The following is a 19,385-nucleotide window of genomic DNA, read 5'->3' as shown; positions in this document are numbered from 1 at the left end:
CCCATCCCTCCAGGAGCTGGAGGGAAGGAAGGAGGGGAAGTGAGCAAGGGCTGCATGGCTGAATTGACAGGCTGGGCTTAAACCACTACACCAATGTACAGTAACCTGCGGTTCAGTGTTTGTGTGCTTAATCTCTGAATAATAAAAAAGAAAAAGAAATAGTTCTTCACACCCTCAGCAGAGTTGTTGCACATGATGTTGTTCTTGATGAAGTTTTCTACCAAAATCTTGATTAGGTCTTAGGTTTCAGATGGCATTTTTGTGCATCTCTTTCTCATTAGTCCTGAACCTAATGTTTTTCTAATGTTCAACATCATGTAATCCATTGTTTAGCAAGCATAGGATGACTACATTTGAGTCATGGCTTAAGTAATTTATATATTACTAAAGTTTGCCCACCGCAGTTATACCCTTGAATTTTCACCTGTGTGCAGTAGTTCTTCTCACTGTTAGCCTGGATGTTGTCCTGATGCTTGCTAACCAATTATTCTATTTCTATTCTATAGGTTTCCAGTATTGTGCTGACACTTTCCTTGTACAGACATTGGTACATAGTTTTTCAGTGGTATGCAGTCAGACATACATTGTAAATACAGACAGGTGTTCATCAAAATAAACATTAGAACTTCAGCAAACCAGAAATACTGGCACATTCAAAACAATGGAAAGAATAACAAGATGCATACACTAGTCTCACCACAGATGAGGATGGGGAGAAATTTTTACCACCTGGTATTCAAATCAGTTAATTCCACATCTAACCCTAAACTGTAAGTCTTTATACCATAAGAAGCCCAGTTAATCCAGAAAAAAAAAAAAAAAAGAAAGAATACAACAGTGAAAAATATTCCTAGGTTTATCTTCATATCTTCATCTTAGTCCTTAAGTTTCCTACTTCACCTCTCAGGAAAAGAAGAGGCAGAAATACTGTGCTTGTTGCTGAGTATTTGGCAACTTGACAAATGAAAAATAAAAGAACCCACTCACCAGCATTGAGAGATGACTACAGTATATTGCTCTGTCACTTGACAGATGACCTGACCATTGCCATGGGAACCAGCAGGAAGGAAAGTGCCACATGACAGAAAGCTGCTATGGAGTGGTAAAGGCTAATAACATGAAATAAATGAAGGTGTTAAAAGGTCAGGAAAATTCTGGTAGTTCCCGTGTGCATTCTGACTAAGAAAATAGCTTTCAGCCTTCAACAGGCTGTGTTAGAAAGAACACAGAGATTAAAGGATGAAAAATAATATTTAGAGCTCCCTACCATTAAAACTTCCAGGTTTCTCCTTCATGCATTTCATTAGCATTTAGCAGTAGAATGGAGACTTAAAGGATTGACATGAAATCCTTAAAAAATGCAATAGAAAAAGTAGACTAAAATCAACAGTGGTGTGAAGAATGACTTGAGAGGCTTATGTTTTCACTCTGGAAATCAAAAAATAATTTTATATCCAATAGTTTGTATTGATTGTGGAACAATAATGCCTTACACTATACACCCTGTTGTCTGCTTATGAATACGTGTACCATTTTATTGGGCTTGTGATCTACGTATTGTTTCATTTTCTCCAAGATAACTTTTATTTTGTGTCTTTAAGTCGTAAAAGAGGTTGTGATATTATTTGAGCTAACAGTTGCACTTTGCTATCTGCTCTCAACTCTGTCTGGAAGAGTATAAAAGGGCACATGGCATAACAGAGACCTTGAAATAACACTGTTTACAGCTCATTCACCCAGTTGTCATATGTTTTCTTCTTTCAACTGGTCATCAGTTGCTCCGAGAATTGGCTCACACGGAATTGCATTTGCTTTTTAAATGAAAACCAGTCCCATTACAGAAGAATTAGTAGATAAATGCACAGCATAAATAAATTCTGTTAAATACATTAGAAAGCATTGTAAAGGCACTGAAAAAAAAAGAAAAAATAATAAGAAAAAAAAAAATCAGGCCTCTTTTTATCAATCCCTTCATTTTAAGTCAGTTCCCGAGTCTCATGAACACAAAAGATGTGGCAGAAACTAGAAGGGTAAGAGGATAGGTGTTGTCAGTTTAAATACATCATATGAGAGCATGAAATTTTTAGACAGAACTCCCATTTTATTTAAAAAATAAAATTCACTGTAAGTAAATTGTAAAATCATAAATTACTTTGTCATATTTACTATTTTTCTTTCAAAATATATTTTGACAGAATTTGAATGCATTTTATTAGCATGTTTCATGAATATATTCTCCAAGATAATGTATAGTACTAAACCAACACAGATTCTGTTCTCAAAAATTCTTCTTTGATTTTTGCTGCTTTTGATATTTTTGGAGGCCTCAGAGAATGTAATTCATCCCACAGTCTTCAGAAACGTAATGTGAAAGAAATGTTTGTTGCATTGAAAATCATTTTTTTGTACAGTAACTACTGAAAACATAAAAAAACCCAAAACTTTATCTGCTATCCACTGAGCAGTTTATACTGAAAAAGATAACCAGTTACAGAATGTAACTTGCAGACATGTTATTTTAGCCATTTTACCAGGCTGCCTTTCTAAGGTAGTAATTTTAAACTCAGTCCAGTGAAACATGTAGCCTGTTGTCTGTGTAAATCTGTATGTTAAAGTTGCACCAGATTTTACAGGTAGGACCTCAGTGGTATTTTACAATGAGAGCAAAAAATACCCATTGCAGTGATCACAATATGGGGTGTCTCTGCAGTGAAAAATCCAATTTTGTTTGTTTGTTTGATTTTGTCCCTTATTAATGCAAGCTGAAATAACGGTGGTTATTTTACATGACAATATTTTTTTAATATTTCACTTGGTGATATCTAAACAAATTCATTTTTGTCTCAGTGATGTGTTTATCTCTGTTAAACTTCTGTGCATTAATGGAAGTGTGGTTTGTACGCAAAATCTCTTAATTTCTGTTGGGCTACATTCACTTCCCCTTATACCTAAATACATCTGCCAACACACAATGTAGTCATGAGTAGCTTGTGCTATATCTCAAGCTCATTTTCCCCACAGAGATGTTTTTCTAGAGAGCCCTAATCACAAAAGAGAGCATGACTGAAGTTTTTGCACCACAAATCTCGTTATTCTAATGAGCAGTTCAACAGATAGTTTCAAGTCAAAACAATACATAATTGATGATTTCAGACTTGTTCATAAAAATAATATACTTTGATTCAATTTGTGCACACAAAAAGTTAAGTATTTTGGCATGATTCTCCTGGCAGAATGAGGGAAAGGAAAGAAAGGGTTTTTTTGAGACTCAAAATTGGTATTTTCTGACTTTTGAGAAACAAAGATTGAGGGCTTTGGCACTGTAAGCTAACGGTCAAACATGCAATCTGTGTTGGTATGTATATATTCAACCTGTATATTTGTTATTTGAGAATTCTGAATATAATTTATGAAGTAGAAGAGAATTCTTTCCATCCACTTTTATTACATTGGATTTGGTGTTTTAAGAAAAGCAAACCACCTAACAATATGTTTTTTTTTAAACTATGCCATATCTTTAGCACTTCTATGGCATTTGGCTAGTTAATATGGCTCAATTTATTTTTATTTTTAATTAAGGTAACCATAGATTTTGTCTTTGGTTTGCATCTCATAGATAGTTATGTTGTGTTGCACTTATAAACTATTTGAAAATAACACTTATAGGTGATTATTTATAAATAATTAGAAATGTTCACAAATTTGTTGGACTGACAGAAAAAAAGAGAAGATATCTGATGTATCTTGCTTCTGGTAGAGGGAAAACTATATGAAGACAATAATGTTGTTGTGGTTATTTTATTCCAGCAAAATTCAGAAATATTTTTATTACTCTTGGAAACAGAAGGTTCAAACGAAGGCAGAAAATTCAAAGGTTTTAAGGTCAGAAGAGACTATTACAGAGACCATTATAAGTGATTTGTTTGCTTTCATTCATAATATGGTCATACATTTGCCTCTTCTGCTTTATGTATCACAGAAGTCTTGTATAATTGGGCTACAGAATAATTTTTAGAAAATTGTCACAGTTTGAGACACTTCAGTGAGTTAAAACTCTATCCACCACAGCCTTATACCTGTTGTTTGAAATGGTTAGTTACCATCTTTCTTGTTTTCAAGGCCCTCATCACATTTTATTATACAAACTAATTCTGAAGCTGCTTTTGGCATATGTAGAAAAGTGACAATGCTGCTTGTGATTACATTTCAAAATCCCCAAATATTTTACAAACAAATGTTGAAACAATCTTTTTCTCACCCAAAGAAAAATGCCCAGAACCATTTCAAAACAAAACACCTCCATTGACATAAAAGACAACTGTAAGCTACACGATAAAACATTGTAAATTCTGAGATAAGTGCTTGAAAAATGCTAGGTCTGTTATTTCTTACTGCTTAGCTAGCTTTATTTACTGCCAGCCTAATTAGTCATGAGCAACACCTGTGCTGACATGGTGCTCTCCGCACTGCTGCACAGTGATTTGCAGAGTAAGGTTCATAATGCAGGACTGTGTGTACAGGAGTATCAGCATCTATGCCCAAACTTTGCTTCTGCTCAGCAGATAAGGCTGCTGCAAATGCACCTAAACTTCCATTTAGTCCACAGAGTGCCAGATAATGGTATTTCCTCTGTTAAAAATTTATATAGCCCCAGAGTAATCTACTGCTATCAAACGTATTAGAAACACTGAAATTAATGATGTTTGGTCTCAGTGATTTCTCCTTGTAAATATGTCCTTCTTTAATAAGTCACACTCTCCCATAAGCAGTTGAACGTCTAGGATACTCCTGCAGAGGATCATTCAGAACACTTAAGGCTTCTATTATTGTACCTGCAACAGTAATCTCTGCTGAATGCTGAATAAGCCTACGCTCATAAGGCCACGACTGCCTGTTACTCTGTGCTCAAATCACTTTAGGAACCAGAATATATGTTCTTATGAAAATTAGGAACTTAATAAGTTAGTAGGTGGATCCTTTTCAAAATGTATACTTGATATTAACACTTCAGTAAAAATTATTCCAAAACTGAAAAAGAAGCATCCGAAACTTCTTTTGTTTGGTTTGGCGTACTTTGTTCTTACATTGCTTAGCTTCAACTAGAAGAATACTACATTACTGTAGTGATATTTCTGCCATTTTTCTGGAAAGTTGAAACAGCTGACTCACTCATCCTCCTGCCAAAATGCAACAACACACAAGACAAACAAAAATAAAAACAAACACAATACACAGACTGAATTTTTCTGCTTTGGTCTTTGCCTAATTCTTAACCCTTATTGTAGCTATTTTTAAGTTGTACATGTCAGGGTTCCTTACAATAATGAGAGAGCTTTATTATTGTCATTCTGCTGATGGAGAGATTGGATCAATGGCAGACATTTAGACTTGGTTAGGATCTCCCAGTGAGGAAACTTAGGAAAGATATTTTCCCTGCATGAGGGAGGTTTAGCATCTTGTTGTACTGACTTTTATACCATTGAGAACAACATTTTTAGTGGTCCACGTGGAGTGAATTAAGCTATTATAACTTCTAGGGCAGAAACAGGTATCCCTGTGTTGGGTTTTACCCTTTCTTAGCTCCTCATCACACTGCAAGGTGATATTCCAAAAGATACAATAGTACATTGTTCACACAAGAAATTTATGCATGCTCAAATACAATGTCTTCAGAAAGCTCGATGTTTTCGCTGCTCAAGTAGAATGTATGTAAAGAATGTCTTTTGTGGGACACTGACAAATTGAGGTATTTGAGCTTCCTGTTCCAATAACAGTTTACACAGGTATCTTCAGGAACAGATTCAGGAGAAACTAAAATATCTCTGAAGTTAAACTTAAAAGTCCAATATTTTTTAGCACTCCTGTGTTAAATTGAATATGAATGTTCCTGAAGATTAAGATAATGGAGCACAATTCAGATTTTTTTTATTTCTTTTTTTTTTATTTTTACCTCTGACCGTTCACTAAAACATAGAATCATGGAATCATAGAATAGTTAAGGTTCAGCAGGACCTTAAGATCATCTAATTCCAACCCTCCTACCACGGGCAGGGATGCTTCACACTACACAATGTCATCCAAGGCTCTGTCCAACCTGGCCTTTAACGTGGAGCATTCACCACTTCTTTGGGCAGCCTGTTCCAGTGCCTCAGCACCCTCACAGATAATAACTTCTTTCTTATATCTAATCTAAACTTCCCCTGTTTAAGTTTAAACCCATTATTCCTTCTCCTACTGCCGCAGTCCCTAATGAAAAGTCTCTCTCTAACATCCTTGTAGGCTCTTTTCAGATATTGGAAGGCTGTATGAGGTCTCCACGCAGCCTTCTTTTCTCCAGGCTGAACAGCCCCAACTTTCTTAGCCTGAATTCAGATAGGCTATGTGTAATGTTTGACTCAAATACTTCCTTGGAATGGTCTTGTTTATGTTTAAATATTTGGTCCTATTACAAAAGGAGTCTCTATTGATAAGCATACAAACAACACCTGAGACTGAATAAGTTGATTAGGAGAAGGGTAATTAAGAAAAGTGTGTCTTATAGATGACTAGACCTGAAGATCTCCGATATGAAGACATATGTCATCAGATTTAATTGTGTCTTGATATTTCACTTACTTTGAAACTATTGTTGCTGGCAACATTCAATGATTTGTAAGTAGTCAGTTATAATTGATTACTCCTTTCCTTCATGACCGTGTACATGCTCTTCCCAGAAATGAAACAAGCATATTGATTTCTTCTCTCCTACATTTAGGGAACAAGGTTAGAATAAACTGTTTAGTTTATATATTACATTGATAATTTGATTTATACCTGACGTACAGCTAATGAAAGATGCGAAGCCTAGCAAACATGACACAACATAAACAATACCAATGATCAGTGGTTCCACCACTCTTTTAGACATCTGAATTTTTTTCAAGAGGCCTTGATTTCTTCTCTTTTTTGAATATTTCTGGAGAAAAAAAAATATTTATTTGTAAACCAGACTTAAGACTCATCAAAAAGGCAGACATACAATAACTAGACTTTGCCTTATTTATCACTAGAATTCCTTGGTCTTTTTGTATAACATGTACTATTAATACTGGTTTTAACATATTGAGAATCCTTTCTTACATGGAATTTTCAATTTTATATACAATAGTTATTTAGATTTTTATATATCATGATAATGTTCTAATCTCACAATAAATTTAAAAATAGGAAGAATGTTGCTGTAAAAGCAGGGCTAAAACTAAGATCACAAAAAATACAATATCCTTGAAAATAGAAAATATACAGAAATGTTCTTAAACCAAATACAAATTACCATGTATTTCATAATAAACAAATTGGCTATTGAAATATTATTTTTCTGTTCAGAATATTGAAATATCCTTTACTTTTTTTACATGAGGGTCAACAAGACAGTATTTTAAAAATTACCTGCTCTTTTCCCTGTTGAAAATAATGCAGGTATAAGCCACTTTGTATAGCTTTGAAAAACCTAAACCCTGCTTTTTATTCTCATTACATGGCTTATGCTGTTGTCTGAACAGAATGGCCAATGTCTGTATTTGATAGATTTGATAGATCAAAACAGTAACTGGCCAGCACTAGAATGAAAGAATAAATCATAAAAATATAGAATGGCTTGGGTTGGAAGGAACCTTTAAAGATCATACTGTGCAATGCTCTTAACATAGGCAGGGGGATCTTCAAAAAGACCAGGTTACTAAAACCCTGTCCAGCCTGACCTCAAACATTTCCAGGGATGGGGAATCAACAACTACTCTTGGCAACCTGTCACAGTGTCTCAACACTGTCCTAGTGAATTATTTCTTATTTCCAGTATAAATCTACCCTTTTCTAGTTTATGTTTCTCCTATCACTACAGGCCCTGGTAAAAAGTTTTCCTCTATTCTTTTTCTCAGCCTCCACAATAAGGTTTCCCCAAAGCCTTCTCTTCTCCAGGCTGAACAACCCCAGCTCTCTCAGCCTCTCTTGATGGAGAGTTTTCCAGCCCTCTGCTTATTTTTGTGGCCCTCCTTCATGAGGACCTTCTCTAACAAGTCCATGTCTTTCTTGTGCTGAGGACCCAGAACTAGACACAATACTCCAGGTATTAAAAGCATATGAAGTAGAGGCAGAAAGACACCTCCTTTGACCTGCTGGTCATGCTTCCTTCTGTCAAGCCTGGGATACATTTTCTTTCTGGGCTGCAACTAGTCTTTGACAGCTCATAGATAAATATTCATCTACCAGTATCTCCAGCTTCTCTGCAGGGCTGTTCTCAGTTCATTCATTGTCCAGTTTGTCCTGATACTGGGAATTGTCCTGATGCAAGTGCAGGACCTTTCACTTGGCCTCGTTGAACTTTATAAGTTTCATATGGGCCCACTCAAATTGCTTATTAATGTCCTTCTGGATGGCATCCCTTCCCTCAGTTATAGCAACTACACCACTAAGCCTGGTGCCTTTAATCCCACTTTCTTTGTCATTAGGAAAGATATTGAATGGTATTAATCCCACCATGTACGGTTTTGAAACACCACTCATTACTAGTTTCCATTTGGATGTTGAGCCGTTGACCGTACTTTTTGGGTGCTTTGGCCATCAAGGCAATTCAGTACCCATGTTATTGACCATCCATTCAACCCACGTCTCTCCAATCCAACAATGAAGATTTGTGTGAGACCATGGCAAAAGGCTTAGATAAAGCGAGGTAGATAATATTTGTTATGTTTTTCTTATCAACTGTTGTAGTTTAAGCCCTGCTAGTAACTCAGCACCATGCAGCTGCTTCCTCGCTCCCTTGTTTCTACCCCCATCAGCTGGGATGGGGAGGAGAATCGAAAGACTGTAAATCTGCAGGTTGAGATAAGAACAGTTTAATAATTAAAATAAAGTAAGGTATAGTGATAATAATAAGAAGCAACAAAAAAAGAAATGAAAGTTCAGAAAACATAAGTGATGCATAATGCCACCCACTGAATGATACCCAGCCTGACCAGAGCAAAGATCCATCCTTTCCAGATAACTCCCCCCAGTTTATATACTGGCCATGATGTGTTGTGGTATAGAATACACCTTATATCCTTTTGGCTAGTTCAGGTTAGGTGTCCTGTCTCTGCTCCCTCCCAGCATTTTGGGCCCATCCTTACTGATGGAACATGAGAGGCTGAAAAGTCCTTGATTAGGGTAAGTGCTACTGAGCAAAAGCTAAAACATCCGTGTGTTACCAAAGCATTATTCTCAGACTAAAACCAAAACACAGCACTGCGTCAGCTACTAGGAAGAAAAATAACTGTATCTCAGCTGAAACCGGGACATCCACCACCATAGTCCATTGTAAAAGGCCACCGGATCAGTTAAGCATGATTTGCCCTTTGTGAAGCCATTCTTGATGTCTCTAATCTCTTCTCTCTCCTCCATGTGCCTTGACATGGCTCCAGGGATAATCTGCGTCATGATCTTGCTGGGCACAGAGCTAAGGGTGGATGACGAGTAGTTCCCAGGGGTTTTCTTTTTACCTTTTTTTTAAAAACTGGAGGTGCTTTTGTCCAGTTGGCTCTTGAACACCTCCAAGGGAAGGAGACTCCACAGCCTCCCTGGGCAACTTACTGTAACGCTCAGTCATTCTTGTAGTAAAGAAGTTCTTCCTCATGTTCAGATGGAACATCCTGTGGTTTGATATATACCTGTTGCCTCTTATCCTATCACCTGGCAACACTGAGAAAAGTCTGAACCCATTTCTTGACAGTCTCCCTTCAGATACTTATACACATTGATCAGATCCCCTGTGAGCCTTCTGTTCTGCAGGCTGAACAGGCCCAGCATAGAATCACAGAATAACAGAGAAAAGGGATTACCTCCATCAACCTTGTCCTTGTTGTCTACCAGAACCTCAGGTCATTCTCTGCAGAACTACATTGTGTTCCACAGACTTGTGTGGACATGTTTCAGTGGTTTTTTTTTTGTGTGACAGACAAGAATTAAAAACTCTCTTTTTTCTTTCCTTTTTTTTTTTTTGGTTGTAGCCTCCACTCATCACTGCTGCAGACAATGTCCGGAAATAAAGGACAGCATGTTCTATATTTCACTTCTATTCATACATTAATTAGTAGAGAATATATGAGTACAGACACCAAGTCAATCGCCTGGCACAGCTGGTAATGATGAGTTAAGCATCAGATTAGAATCATGTAAAAGAAACCCAATTCATCAGGATGCTCTTGCACATATCTTCAGAGGTCCATAGCATGCAAAGATATATTCAAAGCTCTTCACAAATAAGTCTTCAAACTAAGCCCTTACTGGGGCTCCTGCACAAGGTCCATAGAGTTCTGCTCTACATATATAAATGTAATATATGAAGAAGTTTTTAGCATATATGCTTTATTTATTCTGTGGATTTTCTGTTTTGTTTTGCTTTGTTTCACTTTGATATGTATGACAACATTTGGGAGCTTTATTTATATTGAAAAGCTCACAAATCCTCAATTACAATACTTGGAATATTTGGATTCATTTCTTCAATTTTGCTTAATTTTCAGATATTTCCTTTTTTCTTTCTTTCTTATATGTTTTAAATAAGTTTTCTTTTAGACAAAAACTTCTGAAAATCTTTTATCCAGTTCCCTATATAATACATATCTATTAAAAAAAATATATATATATTGTGGCTTTAATGAAGGGAGTAAAAGTCTTACTGATTTTAATAGGATCAATACTGCACTAACATACTTTAATCTGTACCTGGTTAATTGCAGTATTTTATCTATGTTTTAATTAAGTAGAAGGTTATTTATAATTCTTTTTTCAATGTATTATAAAAATTCAGGTGGAAGGAATTCTTATGTTGTTTACTCTTTTTGTTCAAAGATTTCTAATCATCTTTGTTGGAAGGAATGCAACCCTACATACTAATGGCTATCATCTGTTAAGTACTTTAGAAGTGAAATCGAATTAAAGGATTTCAAGGCACAGAAACAGGAAGTTCAGAACACAGTTGCTTTCTGTAATTTTTAGTATACTGTTACTGGCAGGTTTTCCACTATAACTTTCCTCTTTTGGTTTCTAAATCTTTTCGTTTTTGTTTTACATTGTTTTCAGGCTATAGATAAACTACAGCAATGGATATTATAAAAATGTTCTAAGATAGATCAGTAAATCCTCATGTCATTTCTTCTCAGCATGTGTAATGACAGTTCTAGAGTTTTCCAGCTTGGATTTGTTTGAGGAAGATTGAAACATGAATGACTCTGTATCTTACTTTCCTTCTATTATAAAACAAGGAAAATCATATAATTAGGGAAGGAAGAGTGTTAAAATACTATATTTTAAAGGTTTCTAGAATACATTACTTGGATTTTTTTCCTTTCCTCCTGAAACCTGTACCAGTCAATCTGTGGTACATTAAACATCTAAGAAGGTACTGAAAAATATGTCCTGGAGTTGCTTGATAGGGCTAGAAAAGACTCAGGAGATAATCTTTTCTGTTCTTCTACACCAGAGCAGAAACAACTACAGTTTTATTACTCCTGACAAGGGTGGTCTAAGTTGTTTTTAAAGACTTCAACTGCTGGAGGCCCCAGTGAGTCTATTCCAGCGTTTCACTGCTTGCAGGAAAGTTTTTCTCATTTCTGACCTGAATCTACAGCTTTCAATGCCTGACTGACTTTTCAAAAGCACAGGAGAAAACAAAAAATACGACGTTGTATGGAAGTTACAGTATAGCTCTAAACTAATTTCACTCAGTTTATATCACAGTAAAAGCTATTAAATACCTTGTTTATATATAATACTTTACCACTATGAAATAAAAGAAACAAAATTTTCTCAGAAGTCTTGGTTTTTTGCACTTTGACCTAGGGATGTGGAATGTAAGTGGACATCTTGACATTCTCTCAGATTTTTTTTGACAAAAGAAATGATGGCTTTGTAGACAACTTGAAAATTAATCACGCCTTGGAAGTTTTTATGTCACATTAATAATTGAAGGTCTATACTGATTTCTATCAGAAATCAGTAAACCTTTTTTATCAATATACCTGAAATCCTGAATTTCTTAATATCTGCCTAAATAGGATGATTCTATATCCCTCTTTTACTATTAACTTCATTTATTTCTAGGATAAGTAGCTAATTTAACTCAGTTTCTCTGTCCCCTTTTGTTAATGAACATTGGAATGCAATTAGTAGGTCATGCAGCTGGAACAGCACTTCTGACTTTTTGAATCCAAACCTACCATTAATGGCAATGTCCATATTCTTTTAAGAATTGAACAAAAAGCTGGTCTTTGTGAAAATTAGAACGTCATGCTTTAAAAAGAGCTGACAAAACACCAACCTTGACAAAACAAGCTCTGGGACTTTGTGATTATGTGGAAAGGTAAAGAAGACAAAATAATGCATTTCCTACAATGTCAGCTAGTAATATCTTCAAATGGCCTTCACTAGAAGAAAGAAATCACAATGTTTTAATCAATGCACTGACAGACTGTATGGTAAAGATTAAGATCAGAATATTTAAAAATCTAATACTTTGCCTCTCCGTATAGCAGTTTTGAGGTCAATATCTTTAGAAACCTGGTCTATTTCCCTGTCTTGAAAGCATTACATATTTAAAGTTTCTAAATAATTCATACAGTTCGTGTGGTTAAAAATGTAAAAAGTAAGTCCATCCATTATCTTCGGCAGCTGCTGCCTAGATATTAGTTTGGGGGTGTGGGGAGAGGCTGTGTCTGTTGGCTTTTCTTGTTGGTTTTCTTTTTGATCTTATGGCTACATTATAGGAAAGGAGTATTAGTCACACAAAACTGCTAGAATAAAGTCTGCTCTTCCTCAGACAGAGAATGTGCAAATACATGGGAGCTCGTACACACAGATATGCTACTTTGATATCACTTTTAAAACGTTGTGAACTAAGGTTATCTCATTACCAAAGGTTGAGCTGTTTTTATTAGGACAGGGGAAGAATTGCTACACAAATAGGGTAATGTCGTTAGCTTAATTAGGAAAGTGGGAAGGGGAAGGGGAAAAGTAAGAGGAAAGGGAAGCGTAAGGAGAAGGAGAAGGAAAAAGGGAAGGAGAAGGGGAAGGGAAAGGTATGGAAGGTAGTGTGATGCAATGAGGTGTGAGGTGATGTGAGGTGATGCGAGGCAAGGAGTGGACAGGGGAGGCAAGGTGAGGAGTGGAGAGGAGAGGGAAAGGAAAAGGAAAGGAAAAGGAAAAGGAAAGGGGAAAGGGGAAAGGGGAAAGGGGAAAGGGGAAAGGGGAAAGGGGAAAGGGGAAAGGGGAAAGGGGAAAGGGGAAAGGGGAAAGGGAAAGGAAAGGAAAGGAAAGGAAAGGAAAGGAAAGGAAAGGAAAGGAAAGGAAAGGAAAGGAAAGGAAAGGAAAGGAAAGGAAAGGAAAGACCACTTTCATGGTAAGTAAGTAAAAGTGCTTTAGAAAATAGGTGAAGATACTTAGGTTTATGTAATGTGTTTGCACAAGTTAAGAGTTACAATGATAAAAAAAGTATTGCAGTGGTATTTATGAAATACTTAAGTTTCTGTGCTTGTCTGCTACTTGCTGTACTTTTAATAAGCAGTTAATATTCAGTTGCAAAGCTGCTAGTTTCAATTATTTTATGCATTTATGGATTCTAAGTGTATAATTGAACTTAAGCACTTTTAATTAAAGACAAATTTTCCCTTGCTTATTTCTGCCCCCCAAATTCACAGCTCCACCATTGCTTTTTATAATTTAAGAAATTCCTCCTGTTATAAAAAATATAGTGAGGAAAAAATGCAAAAAATTCCTAACTTTGCACATGATAGCTGTTATTTATCTCGCTTCAAGGAGGTACATAGAATTAGGTGACATTTCAGTTTAGGTTACCAGTGTTACAGTACAAAGCTTAGAATGGAAGGAAAAAAGCTGAATCTAAAGTTCTTGTTTAAAATTAAAGCCATAATTTTATTTTGGGAAGCATATAAGATATTTCTTATTTTCAACTAGTATTACAGTAAATATGTATTAATTTAAATTTATTATATGGATGCACTACTTGTATACTTCTTAGCCCTCATATATCAGTGTAGTACTCCTTATAGCAAAATCTCAGAGAGACACTGAAATCCACTAACTAAGCATGTCTTCCACTTTTAAAAAAAAATCGTTCAAGGAACATGCTGGTCCATATATTCTTTTAAGTACTTTGAATGATTTCCAGAAGTTGCTTAATATTTTATTAAAGGCTTTGCAGCTGCCCAGTGATAAAAAGGGAGGTCCATATCCTCAAAATTGTCTAGGTCTTTAAGATTTCTTTCCCAATGCACCCTGGATTTTGAGTGCTTTATAACAAGCTCTCTTAGAAAACTGTCCTCTTTCTTTCTAGCTCTCTGGCATTTTAACTCAGTTGACAGAAATTTTGCTTCGAGTTTGCGTGAATGGAAAAGGGTTGTCAGTAAGTGTGCTTGGTAAAGTTTTATTGGCTTTGTAATTTGTAATTGGCTTTGGAATTGAATTCTCCGTTCTCAAGCCCATACAGGCCAACACTTTTAGTAGGAAAATAGGGTAGTTAGACATTACATTTCAAGTGTAAGGGTTAAAAAAGGTATAGTATTATTCTAACAACAAATATCCCAAAACAGATAAGCATTCTATGAGCTGTAAGGAAATAAACACCCCATTTTTTGTTGCCTCGGGTAAAATTGATAATTTTTATTGGAGTGATTTCTGCCGTAACTTAAAAAAAAATAATCTCAATTTTACCTGAAAAGTTTTTTGTTTTTTTGTTTCATTATACTGTGCTGGGTGCTAGAGAGGTGAAAGGAAAAGATCTTTAAACAAACTAGACACCAAAATAGCAAACTTCTTATGATCAGTTCACCAAAAAAAAAAAAACCTGAAAAAAAAAAATAAAACCCACATACTTTAAATCAACTGTTGTCAAGAAATATTTTGTTCAGTAATTCCAGAAGCACAAAATCTATTGAGCAGAGAATATTTGCTGTGAATTAGTTGCTCCATTCTAATAAATAATATAGCAATCACCATTTGCTCTACACATAATTAATTTGTTGGTTTTGTTGTCTTCTTTACATACTCTAAATCATGTGATCTAAGGACTCTGATTTGCTGCCTTCTGCAAGCTGAATTAAGGCTACAAAGCCATGAATGTTTTGCCAAACAGCTTGAAAATTTAATTGTTCCCATCATTGTAATTGTAACAAATGTCTCTCCCTGTTCGTACCGGCTAAATACATTTGACTTTAAAATTAGCATGTAAGGTAATGAGATGAAAATGCTAGTTCTGCTGGTTAAGAGTATGATTTGTCCTTCATGATGAAAATCATGATGAAATAGAACTCATTCTGCAGCTATGGCATGCATTTAAAAACAATTAGTCTCTGTAAAGTAAGATCAAAGCTCTGAACTATCTAAAGGATCTTTTAACCTGCCTGGACTTGATGTATGCAGCTGCTGAGGCAGTTGTTAAGGTAAACAGTATCTATTCTTTTAACATTTCCATGATGTCTCTGGAGAAATGTATTCAGTATTGGAATTGCCTGGTCTGTATTTGTTAAGGGAGTAAAACAGAAGTTGTTCTTTCACTCTGCCCAGGCACCTGATGTTAAACTATCAACAGCAGGGAGCTACTTTAAGAAAAATCTGGTTTAGCACTTTGTGTTCTTCCATTAAAGCATAATCAGTCACCCTTCCGCTCCTCTTTTTTTTTCCTTCTGTGTATGCCTGAGTACATAAATAGTTTTGAAGATTTCAACTTATATCAATCTATGCTTCAATTTCTCTGTTTATACATTCATACACTTCAGAGCCAAACAGAATGATTGAATTGTGCAGTATATTCCCCTGCTTAGCTCAGGACAGCTACTTTCATTCGGTTATTTGATCCTACATGGAACCAAATAAATAGTTTGGCTACATAAAGGTAATAATAATGCATGTTGGGTTTTTTCACTGATTTTTAGAACATTCATAGCATCGCATTAATCCTTTTAAGGCATTTTGAAATTTACCAAAGACATTTAATCCAAGAAGCTCATTTGTTGTGATTATTATGACTATTATGTGACTATTATGTGAATAGTATCTAATGTTGGAATCATAGTGAATAATCATTACTTGACTGTTTTCAAAATTAGTAATGTAAAACGTTAATTGTCTTTGATATAATGCAGGAAGGACATGGAAGAAGAATATTATCACACCAGTTAAAAACATAGTAAAATTGTTACCATTTTCTTTATGAACTTAGTTCAGTTCACACTCACCAAAGGTTTATTAGACCTGCAGGTCTTAATAAACCCACATAAAGATTAATTCTGGGTGGATTCTCTTTTGATTAAGAAAGGTTTATCAAGCTCCAAAACAGGTGAGCTCTGCCTGTTAGCAGATGCTACTACCATGGGCCAATCACTGTTTTCTGTAATGGCACAGGTAAAAGACTGGAACCAGAAAATTATATGTTTTGAGGAAAGAAAGATGAAAATATTGAGCTAAACCCAGAATATTTCCACAGAATAGAAGCATTTTCTCCCTATGCACTGTCCGCTGCTGATCCTTTTCCACTTGAGTTGTACAGCAGTAGATGGTGTCATTTCCCGTATAAATATTCTAACCCATTCTGAAGTATTATTAAGTGATAGTCTAACATGCTGTAGCATTATGTTGTAAATATCATAGTGATTTAGAAAAATGTATGTCAGTATTAACTAAAAAATTTGCCTTTACAGAGCATATACACTTTTAACAAGTAACTATTCAAAGAACCCATTTTATTTTTGTTGCATGTAGGTATGGTATACTGCCCTCTGTGAGAATGTTTTTATGGCATCCACTGTAGTGGTGGGATGCAACTGTACTCTTTCTATTAAGTTCTTCCATATTTTGATGTAAAAAAATGTGTTTTATGATTACTAAAGAAAACTTAATGTTTCTAAAATGCTAAATAAAATTTATTCTTTGAAAAATCAACGGTGCTCAAAATATGTGCTTTCTTTTAAAAAGTGCTCATCAAAGATGAATTATGTAGGTTAAACTAGTCTTTAGACATTGTTTAATTTGTGTTCATGGTTTTTTACTCTTTCTCATTCAAAGTTTCAATAGTCCCTGAAATAGATATAGTAGCTTCCCAGTGGGATAACTGTGCTTCTTCCCAGGAGAAAACTATCAACATTTCAGGGATTATTTCTTATGAAGCAGCAATTTTTTTCTGAAGGTAAGGTACACTTTCACAGAAATTTGTGGTACTTTGGAAGTCCGCAAACATAGCTACCAGCTGGAACACACCTTCTAGTTCACATTTAACTGAAGAAAATCCAGTTTGAGCCTCTGAAAGAAATTGCTCTATGCTGAGATCTGAAGCACCTAGCATGGTTACAAGTGGGAAATGCATTTCAAGGGCACATACTGGACCTGAAGTAAAGGAGTAGCACAGATAAGCTCATAAGCTCATTTGTTTTCATGATAGTTTATTCTGAATGGACCTAGTTACAACAAACAGTAAATTGCCTCTGCCTTGTGGAAGTGAAAAGAGAGACATTTAGAGAGAGGTTCACCTTGTAGGTGAACAAGAAACGAGCAGAGTAAGGGAAAGGAGGACTCCCTGTCTTATAATTGTGATTTTTTTTTTCTAAACCATTGAAAAAAAACCAAACCAAAACCAAAACCCAAAAACCAAAACCTATAAGTGATAAATTTATAGTGTATAAAGTGAAAATATTTAGAAAAAAAAAAAGCAAGAGTTCAGTGCTTCAGCATGCACGAGGAAATTTCTCTGACTCATTCTTTTCTGTATTGGAACATAATTTTCTGGTGTTCCTTCTAAGCCTTTCATATAGAAATTCTAGGATGCCCAATAAGTGAAGAAAAACTCTTAAACATTGATGGCTTCATTTTAAAGGAATCTAAGAGGACACAGTAATACTTGCTTCCTGTGTGTTGTGTTTTAAGACCAGCTGGCAATTAAGTATCTCACAGCCACTTGCTTGCAGCTTTGCTAGGAGGAGCCTTGGGGAGGAGAATAGTAAAAAAGGTAAATCCCTGTGGGTTGAGATAAAAACAGTTTCATATTTGAAATAAGATAACAACAATAATAATAGCAATGATTATAACAGTATAATATGAAATATATATGAAAAGAATAAAAAAAAAAACAGAAGTGCCCCCAAAAGTGATATACAATACAGTTGCTCACCACCTCCTGACTGGTTCCCAGTCTGTCCCCAGGCAGCAATCGGCGTTTCCAGGCAAAATTACCCCAGTCTGTAGATGAACGTAAAGTTCCATGGTGTGGAATACCTTTTTGGCTAGTTTGGGTCAAGTGTCCTGTCTTTGCTCCCTGCTGACTTCTTGTGTTCCTCCTCACTGGCAGAGAATAAGAGACTGAAAAGTCTTTGGTCAAGATAAGCACTACTTAGCAGCAACTAAAAATTGATGTGTTATCAGTGTTTTTCTCAGATTAAAGCCAAAACACAGCATTGCACCAGTTTTTAGGAAGAAAATTAACTGCAATTAACAGCCAAATCCAGGGCAGTGTGTGAAGATAAAATGATGTCAATAAAACCTGCTCTCTGAACTGGGTTCCATGTCTGCCCAATGCCCATCCAGGGAACAAAAAGCAAAACTACTTTCTCTAGGATTATGGTAATCAGCAGTTCACCCTTAGCCATCTCCCACATTTAAGTGTTTCCCTGTAGAGTATCTTTTAAACAGTCTTATGTCTCACTTTCTACCATTCATTCTGGAAACACAGACCAGAGACAATAAAGATTTTTTGATCCATTTCAGGTTTTTTGTTTGTTTGTTTGTTTTGATTTGATTTTGGTTTTTTTTTGTTGTTTTTTTTTCCAAATGTAGGTAAGAGTCAAAACCTGCTGTAATGAAAAATAAAGGATTATGAGATTTTAATCTTTTAAATGCGTCACTCATTCTCTTATTCTTCACTGAACCCTCCGCTCATTTCTCCTAAAGTCAAGGCATTGACAAGAAGTTTTGTTTTCAGCAGCTTGGTTATAAGGACACATAGCACTTATTTACAGAGGCTTAAGGACGTTTACCTGTTGCACTTCCTGCTGTTTATGTTGGGAGAGCCTTTTTGTTTTTTTTTTTTAACACAGCGTATTCATACTACCTCTTCCTAACCCAACATAATCATATTATCTCTTCTTCTTCCTTCTGAGGGAAACCAGGAAATAAAATTTCTACTGTTAAAATCTTTTGATGGAATTATTGCCATAAAAATCTGAAATTTATATTAATATTCATTGCCTACAATATTATTGTATAGTTGCTGCAAAATTTTTTTTTTCTGAAATGTTTAATACAGGTTTTTCGTGCACCTGTGATTTTAACAAATGATTGCAAGGGGAAAAATTAATTAGCTATTCAAA

The sequence above is a fragment of the Pezoporus occidentalis genome, unplaced genomic scaffold, assembly GCF_034315485.1.
Source record: "Pezoporus occidentalis ecotype Australia unplaced genomic scaffold, CSIRO_AGI_Poc_V1 ctg86, whole genome shotgun sequence".
In the NCBI taxonomy this organism is placed as follows: Eukaryota; Metazoa; Chordata; class Aves; order Psittaciformes; family Psittacidae; genus Pezoporus; species Pezoporus occidentalis.
This window is presented reverse-complemented; position numbering follows the sequence as displayed.